This window comes from Malus domestica, chromosome 16 (genome assembly GCF_042453785.1).
Source record: "Malus domestica chromosome 16, GDT2T_hap1".
Lineage (NCBI taxonomy): Eukaryota > Viridiplantae > Streptophyta > Magnoliopsida > Rosales > Rosaceae > Malus > Malus domestica.
Genome location: NC_091676.1, coordinates 19,272,437 through 19,282,408, shown reverse-complemented (window position 1 = coordinate 19,282,408; position 9,972 = coordinate 19,272,437).

Sequence of the window (9,972 nt, the reverse complement as noted above, 5' to 3'; positions counted from 1 at the left end):
AACCTAATAACTTGTGGAAAAATTGAGGGTTAATTAGTGCAATTCACGGTTAATTTGGGGCGTTGAGTATTCATAGTTTATCGAAAAGCAACTGGAAATCGTTTTGTATGCAAGTGTGACATGTGTGGAGAAGAACCTCCTAGCTAGCCTTCCATCCATAAGTTTCATTCAAATTCATTTACAATCTGTTTTGATTCACCCAAATTTGTCTAAGAATCTGTTTACTTTGTTCTTGTCTTAATTTAATTATTTTCGTCCAAAATCAACCCCATCTTATTTCTTTGAGTCATATTAATTAGAACCTGTCTTAGATTATGTTTTTAAGTGTTTTAGTCCATTAGAAAACCAAAATTCGTCCAAGTTTGTGTTAGGTGTTCAAAACTGCCCAGAAAGTGTTTTTAAGGCAGTTTTGAGTGTTTATTTGCTGTTTTGAATCTTTTTGTTTATCTTAGTGTTTTAACGTATAGTTTTGCATTCTTTGAGTCTAGTTTAGTGTTTTAAACTTTGATTTTACGTTTTCAAGTCAGTTTCCCAGTGATTTAGCAATCCCTCCTAATCCCCGGCCTAGAACGATCCCTACTTACATACTTTACTACAATTGATAAAAGAGGGTTTAATTTGTGTGCTTATATATTACGCATCAAATTTTTGAAATTTTTGGCGCCGTTGCTGGGGATTAGCAACTTTGCTAATCCCTCGTTGTTTCTTTTTATTTATTTTTGTGTGTTTTATTTTAGTTGCTGATTGGGTTTATTTCTTATTTTCAGGTACTGTTTTATGACCCGTAGTTCTCAACATATTAGTGCAAACATCTCGGAGTTCGACGGCGATTTTGAAAGAACTTTGAGAAGAAAGAAGAGGCATCCAGAACCTAGTGAACCTAGTTCAAGTTCAGAGGCCGAATCTGAATTTGAAGAAAAAGAAGAAGAAGCCATGGACAACCGAGCACTCAAGGAGCTCGCCGCTTCAGGATTAGATAATGCCACACCTTTGTGATCCAATATCCCACGGCTGCGCAAGGTAAGACCGAAGAGTTTGAGTTAAAGTCAAGTTTGCTCCACCACATTCCAAAATACCATGGGCTGTCCATGGAGGATTCGAACAAGCATTTAAAAGAATTTGAAGTGGTGTGTTCAAGCATGACTCCGATTAACGTCGACGGAAGTATTTTGAAGATGAAGGCTTTTCCATTTTCTTTAATGGATAAAGCCAAAGATTGGTTGTACGAGTTAGCTCCTGGAACTATCACATCTTAGGAGAATATGAATAGGGCATTTTTGGAGAGGTTTTTCCCAACTTCTCGAATCATTCTCCTACGTAAAAAGATTAGTGGTATTCAGCAAGAGGAAGGTGAGTCTTTTCCCACTTATTATGAACGTTTTAAATCACTTGTTGCTTCTTGTCCACAGCATCAGATGAAGGAGGAGTTACTTCTACAATACTTTTACGAGGGGCTCCTACCACTTGAACGTCAAATGCTCGATGCCTCGGCGGGTGGAGCATTGGTGGACAAAACACCCATGGCTGCCAAGATCTTGATCGCTAATCGAGCATTGAACGCTCAACAATACGAAGGCGTTGGCCAAAGAGGACCCCCACGGCAACAAGTGCATGAGGTAAGTTCCACATCCGACATTCATTCACAATTAGCTAATCTTACTTCCATTGTGTCTCAGATGGCCGAAGGAATGAGAATGCAAGGGCCAATGGTGTGTGGCGTATGTTCTATCCAAGGACATGCCTCGGAAAAGTGCCCTCAACTCATTGAGAATGGTGGATGGGAGAGCGCTAACGCAATTGGATTTCAAGGCCAAAACCAACCGAGGAACGATCCATATTCAAACACATATAATCCAGGTTGGAGAGACCATCCAAACTTCAAGTGGAGGGAGGCCCAACAACCCCAACAACAATGGTTACCAAGGGAGGCCCAACAACCCCAACAACAAGGAGGCTTGTGGCAACAACCCCCGGGGTTTTTCACCAAGCCATACACACCCCCACATGTTCCACAACAATCTGCCCCAAATGCTTCAGGTACATCTCTAGACAATGATACACTCCTTAAGTTACTAACTAACTTGTATCAGGGGCAAGAAAATCAAACCAAAGCTATGCAAAGCCAAGACAAAAGGGTGGATCAATTGGAGAAACAAATTGGGCAGATTGCAGACTTTGTGAGCAAATTTCGAGACCCAGGCCAACTTCCTAGTTCTACCATTCCAAATCCAAAAGGAGGTTTCGAAAGTGCAAAAGCCATATTGTTGAGAAGTGGAAAAGAAGTTGGGGCAGATCCTAAACCATCTACATCAGGCCTCAAAGAAGATAAAAAACTACAATTAGAAGAGGAGGACACAAGCCCACCCACGGCAAAGGTGGACACACCCTTGCCGCAAGCTTCCATAGGCCCAAATCTGTCCAATTCGGCCAATAAGGGTAAGAATGTGTCAAATTCACTTCCTGCTAATGTTTTTCCTTCGAATGTCCCTTTTCCTAGTAGGTTTATGCAAACAAAGAAGGAGGAAGCTGAAAAGGACATCCTTGAGACATTTAGGAAAGTTCAAGTCAACATACCCCTTTTGGATGCAATCAAGCAAGTCCCGAGATATGCCAAGTTTCTAAAGGAATTGTGCACCACTAGGAAGAGGATGTCGAACAAGGAGGTTGTCAAGGTAGGTGAAAATGTATCCGCCATCTTGCAACGCAAACTACCCCCCAAATGCAAAGATCCGGGTAGTTTTACAATTCCTTGTGTCATTGGAAACACTCGCTTTGAATCTGCCATGTTAGATTTAGGTGCTTCTATAAATGTTATGCCATACTCAATTTATGCATCTATGAATTTAGGAGTGTTGAAAAATGATGGTGTAATCATACAATTGGCCGATAGATCTAACGCCTATCCAAAGGGAGTTTTGGAAGATGTTCTTATACAGGTCAATCACTTAATCTTTCCGGCGGATTTTTATGTTCTCGAAATGGATGAATCAGACCATACCCCTTCATTGTCCATCCTCCTTGGAAGGCCATTCATGAAGACGGCCCGGACTAAAATTGACGTGTTTAATGGAACTTTGTCCATGGAATTTGATGGGGAAGTTGTTAATTTCAATCTTTCAGATTCTATTAAGTACCCTAGTGAGGACCATTCATGTTTCTCTATTGATATAATTGACTCTTTGGCGCAGGGATATCTTGAAGATTTGAATGACGATGTGCTTGAAAAAGTCATTACAAGAGGCATGGAACTCAAAACCATGGATGCAAAACCATATGCTAACCCACGGCATGCATGAACCATTCCATGCCGTGGCTTATAGTGAGGAATTCATTGAGTTGGTTGCTGCCCTTGAGTCATTACCTAAGCATGGTGGTAAGTCTCCTAACTTCGATTCCATTCCCATTTCAACTAACAAGTTACTTCCATCAATAATTCAGGCACCTGTCCTTGAACTCAAACCATTACCAAGCCATTTGAAGTACATTTTCTTGGGAGAAAATGAGACCCTACCTGCCATCATATCCTCATTCCTCACGGCACAAGAAGAAGAGAAACTAGTTCGAGTCTTGAAGGAGTTCAAATCTGCCCTAGGATGGACCTTGGCCGATATCAAGGGTATAAGCCCTACAACGTGCATGCATCACATATTTCTTGAGGAGGGGGCCAAACCAACTAGAGAGGCTCAACGCCGTCTTAACCCTCCAATGATGGAAGTTGTGAAAAAAGAGATAATCAAACTCCTTGATTGTGGAGTGATCTATCCTATCTCCGATAGCCGTTGGGTTTCACCTATTCAATGCGTGCCCAAGAAATCTGGAGTGACGGTTGTGGAGAATGCGGAGAATGAGCTTGTACCCACACGAATCCAAACCGGTTGGCGAGTATGCATTGATTATATGAAGCTAAACGCCACCACAAGGAAGGATCATTTCCCATTGCCATTCCTAGATCAAATGCTTGAAAGGTTAGCGGGTCATTCATTTTATTGTTTTCTTGATGGATACTCTGGTTATAATCAAATTGTCATTGCCTCGGATGATCAAGAAAAGACCACTTTTACTTGTCCCTTTGGAACGTTTGCATATCGACGCATGCCATTCGGTTTGTGCAATGCTCTTGCCACGTTTCAAAGGTGTATGGTTAGCATATTTTCTGATTATGTTGAAAGGATTATTGAGATATTCATGGATGATTTTAGTGTGTTTGGTAGTTCATTTGATAATTGCTTAGATAATCTCACTTTAATCTTGAAACGTTGTGTTGAAACAAACCTTGTGTTAAATTGGGAGAAATGCCATTTTATGGTTAAACAAGGTATTGTTTTGGGTCATATAATCTCTGAAAAAGGAATTGAAGTTGATAAATCTAAAATAGATCTTGTACGCTACTTACCCTCTCCTACTTCGGTGAGAGAGGTTCGTTCTTTTCTTGGTCATGCAGGATTCTATCGACGATTTATCAAGGACTTTTCCAAGATTGCACAACCTCTATGCCGTCTCCTACAAAATGAAGTGTCGTTTGAGTTCAACGAGGCGTGTGAGCAAGCATTCAACTATTTCAAAGACCTACTCACTTCGGCACCAATCATCACTCCACCAGATTGGAGCATTCCCTTTGAGCTCATGTGTGATGCACCGGATTATGCAATAGGGGCTGTTTTAGGACAAAGGAAGGACAAGAGGCCGCATGTCATCTACTATGCCTCCCGGACGTTGAATGATGCACAATTGAACTATTCCACTACGGAAAAAGAACTTCTTGCCGTTGTTTTTGCTTTAGATAAGTTTAGATCATATCTAATTGGTACTAAAGTAATTGTTTTCACTGACCATGCAGCGTTGAAGTATTTGCTCACCAAAAAGGAGGCCAAGCCGCGGCTAATTCGTTGGATGTTGCTACTTCAAGAGTTCGATATTGAGATTCGTGACAAAAAGGGAAGTGAGAACGTGGTGGCTGACCACCTAAGCCGCATGGTGCATAATGAGGAGTCCCTACCCATTTTCGAGACATTCCCCGATGAACAATTGCTGTCCATAAAGGTTAGTGAGCCTTGGTATGCCGATTTGGTGAACTTTTTGGTGTCAAAACAAATTCCAAGCACTTTCACTAGGCACCAACGTGATAAACTTAGGCATGATGCATGGTTTTATGTGTGGGATGATCCATATTTGTGGAAATTTTGCCCGGATCAGATTGTACGTCGATGTGTGCATGATTCTAAATTTCGTTCAATTTTAAGTTTTTGTCACACATATGCATGTGGTGGTCACTTTGGCACACAAAGAACATTACTTAAGGTGTTACAATGTGGGTTCTATTGGCCTAGTATCTTTAAGGATGCTAGAACTTTTTACTTAACATGTGATAAATGCCAAAGAATGGGTAACATAGGTGCTAGGGATCAAATGCCGCAAGTTTCTATCCTTAATGTTGAAATTTTTGATGTTTGGGGAATTGATTTTATGGGTCCCTTTCCTTCCTCGTATGGTTTCATGTATATTTTGCTTGCGGTTGATTATGTGTCGAAGTGGGTGGAAGCTAAAGCCACCCGGACTAATGACTCTAAAGTGGTTGCAGATTTTATTAAAACTAACATTTTTGCGAGGTTTGGCATGCCACGTGTCATTATAAGTGATGGAGGATTGCACTTTTGCAACCGGACCATTAAGGCGTTATTGAGGAAATACAATGTCACCCACAAGGTTTCTACACCTTACCATCCTCAAACGAATGGCCAAGCTGAGGTTTCCAACCGAGAGATCAAACAAATTCTAGAGAAGACCGTTGGGCCTACAAGGAAGGATTGGAGCTTACGGTTAGATGATGCACTTTGGGCATATCGTACGGTGTACAAGACACCCATTGGAATGTCCCAATTTCGGCTCATCTATGGCAAACCGTGCCATCTTCCCGTTGAGTTGGAGCACAAAGCTCATTGGGCTGTCAAGAAGTTCAACATGAACCTAGATGAAGCGGGAACTCATAGGAAATTCCAATTGAATGAGCTTGATGAGATGAGGCATGAAGCATACGAGAATGCCAGCATTTACAAGGAGAAGACCAAAGCTTTCCATGATAAGATGATTCGAGGCAAAACATTCTCCGTAGGGCAGAAAGTGCTATTGTTCAATTCCCGTCTACGGTTATTTCCCGGTAAGTTACGGTCTAAGTGGATTGGACCGTTTGTTATTACTAATGTTTTTGTTCATGGTGCAGTCCAAATCCAAAGCTTGAAAACGGGACATGAATTCAAGGTGAATGGGCATCGATTGAAGCCCTATTATGAGCATTTTGAGGAGCATGCCGTGGAGGACATTCCCTTGCATGCCGTGGGCCCCAATGAGGAGTAATTGCGTTCTTCGTCTGGCTGCACGACGTTAAAGCAAGCGCTTCTTGGGAGGCAACCCATGTATTCAAATAAGGAAGATCTATGAATCGCTTCACAATCGGTTTTACGTTTCTAAAAACCTTCCCTTTTCTGCATTTCTATTTTGCCATGATTGTCATTTTTTATTTTTGTTGTTTATTTAATTATTTTTGGGTGTGGGTTTATTTTTGAAACATTGATAGATATGCAAGATATTCTTACATTCATTTTCATGAAAAAAAAAAGAAAAAAAAAAGGAACATTAAGCAAGAAATTACAAGAGGGAGCCTTCACAAAGGTTGCTTAGGAGAAGTCTCAGTAGTTGGCGGAGCCTCAGCAGTCGGCGGAGCCCCAGAAGGAGGAGGCAGCGGAGGTTGATCATTTGGAGCTTCAGTACGCGGTACAGCCCCAGAAGACGAAGACAAATACTGTTGGAACAAACCCACAAACCTCTGATGATCAAGTAAGATCTGACCATCAGATTCCTGCATCTGGTCAATTTTCCTCTTCATGTTTGTGGCATAGTTGTGTGCGAGCTTGTGCAATTGTTTATTTTCATGCTTAAGCCCTCTAATCTCCTGCTTGAGACTCATCACTTTAGCCGCCAAGGATTCAACTTGACGGGTTCGGCCAAATAGGCGTTGGGCCATATTGGACACGGAACCTGCGCACTGGACACTGAGAGCCAGAGATTCCTTAACAGCCAACTCATCAGACCGTTTGGCATGTAATCTGTTATCTTTGGGAGTGACAAGGTTCCTGGCCACCACCGTAGCTGTCATATCATTCTTCATCACCGAATCCCCAACGGTAAGGGGACCAGTGGGGGATATGAAGGATGGGCGCCATATGTTGTCTGGAGAAGGCGGGGCTACCTCTTCACCAAGGTTCAAGTCAAAACGACGGTCGGAAGGGCCAGACATTTTTCAGAGGTGTTATAGAAAGAGGAGATCGGACAAGTCAAGATCGTAGAAGTGCAAAACGGGAGTTCTTACAGGCAGAAATTCAAGTGTGCTTTGAACGTCCTGCATACCTCTATAAAAATCAGCACGCGATGGGATTTCAGAGATCGAAGGGGCGAGCTCAGAAATCGAAGAAGCCAATTCAGAAATCGAAGAGGCGCCAGCTTTCTCAAAAGTTGGGCTTACTCACAAACCACCGATTCCAGATATCGAAGAGTGTCAGCTTTCTCAGCCTCGTCAGCACCCGTCACACGTAAACTCAGCTTTGCGAAAATCACGGGCAGTTTGTCGAAGCGCCGATTCCAACCATCTGTCTCTCTCAGCCTCGTCAGCACTTGTCACATGCAAAGAAAGCTTTGCGGAAATCACGGGCAGTTTGTCGAAGCGTCGATTCCAACCATCTGTCTTTCTCAGCCTCGTCAGCTTTGAGGAAATCACGGGCAATCTGTTGACGATTTCTGTTGAAGTAGAAAACACGTGAAGTTTACTGTTCAATCATCAAACAGTTGCCGACAGGAGTGAAAAAACAGTACCGGTTATTATTTCCTATAAATGTCGACCTTTACCCTTCATGGCAAGGCAGACATACATAACCTTCCTTCATCTCCGAGAATGCCTTTCCAACAAACCCTCTCGAGTCACTCAGTGTTCCTTATTCCTTGGGGTACCTCTGCAAACAACCTATCCAAAGCAAAAGTATTTCATATCATGAAGGTTGAAAGCAAGAGTATCTCATATCATGCATTCTCCATGTCCTTTTCCTTGTCTTTGTTCTAACCTGCAAGACATGGAGAAATTGCTCTCGAGTACTCGTCTTCCACTGCTGATGTACTTCCAAAGATGCTGCCACATCTACCTGAAGAACAGATAAGGCAAGCGAAAATGATACCAGCAGCATGTGGAGACAACGTGTAGAAGAAACAAGCAGAGAAGAATGCAGCTTGCACAATCAACCCAGCATAAGGAGTCTGAGTTGAAGAACTAGAGAAACTGCCACATCTGCTTGGAGAACAAATAAGGAATTGAGCCTGCACAATCAACTCGAGAGCAGAAGGAGTCTGAGTTGAAGAACTCAAGAAGCTTCAACAACATCGCCAAAGAGCAAAGCTTCACCGTACAATTCCAATCCAGTTCAAGATCAAAGCTGTGGAAAGGCAACAAGATCATCTACCTCCATAACCAGATTTGCGTTCCTAAACTCTACTCTTTCTTGTTTTTACCTTGCTATACTTGTCATGTTTATTCGTTATTTGTTTATTTGCTTGTTTTTGTGTGAGTTTATACTTGAAACATTGAGGACAATGTTTGATTTAAGTATGGGGGGTAACCATTGTTTTGTATGAAAGTCGTAGGAGTTTATCACCCATTACTTCTAATGTTGTTTCTTGCTCTTTTAAGTGTTTTTAAGCTGTTTTGAAGTGTTTTAGTTTGTTTTGATATAAAAATCCGAAAATCTCATAAAAATTTGAAAAATTGTTTTGAAAAACCTAAAAAGAGTTGTTTTTGTATGTTTATTTGTGTCTTAGGGTACCTTCCAACACAATGATGAGGATTTGGTTTTTAATTACATGACTGTTAAAGAGAGTTATAAACATGGATGAACATTTGATTTACTCTTTGGTGTATGCTTGGTTGTGGTTATAATTTATGAATTCACATGCAATCATAAAGGAAAAATTAGTTTTTGTAACATGCTTGAAGGAAGGAACTCAAACAAACGCTACAACCTTGTGAGACTTGAGCCTAAACGTTATTTGGAGAGTTGATAATCTGTGCATTATTGTTTTCTAAGTCGTTGCATGATCTCATTATTCTTTGCTTGGTTACTACTTAGAAGGCGTTTCATCATTTAGTTCCAAATGCTAGAACTCATGCCCATTTCATTCAAAGCATGATATTGATTTGCATAACACATATTCAAGATGAAGTTGTGTAGTTACCACCACCAAAGCCAAATTGCCGTATATCCTACTTCATTATATGTTTAAGTTAACCCCGTTGAGCCTTGTTTAGCCTGTTTTTCTTTGTTAATCACATCATCTCCACCTAGCCTAGATTAGGACATTCATACCCTTGTTCTTAAAGCATAGTAAAGCATGATTCAAATTGAATTCCTTTTGATTATGTATGGCAGAAATTAAGTGTGGGGGAAGTGTTTCTCATGTAAGTAGTGTGCCATAGGCACAGGTGGAAAGAAAAGAAAAGAAAATTTCTTCCAAAGAAAAAAAAAAAAAAAAGTTGAATTTGACCCTAAGAGTTGTTTAAATCTTTCCCTTATGTCTAAAAGTTGATTTCTGCAATCTAAGTGAATTCTAAGTTTCAAGTTCATTACTTTATTTGCTATTGCTTTAAGAACGTTTGTTTTCCCTTACCTTCATTTGTTAGCCAACACCCCAAGCCCCGTTACAACCTTTGACTTCAATCTTGAGTGTTATGTGTTTCAATTTGTGGAGTTTGAATTTGGTATGAGCATATGGTGTCACTGGTTCTCGCATCTAAGTAGTAGCATTCCATTCATGAGATCATATCTAAACATGCTTAATAACTCCAGAAATCGCTTTCTTTGTAATACATATATGTGAGCGTTCGTTTTCATGTTTACATCAATCTTCTCACATATAACTAGTATAGGGTGTGTAGTT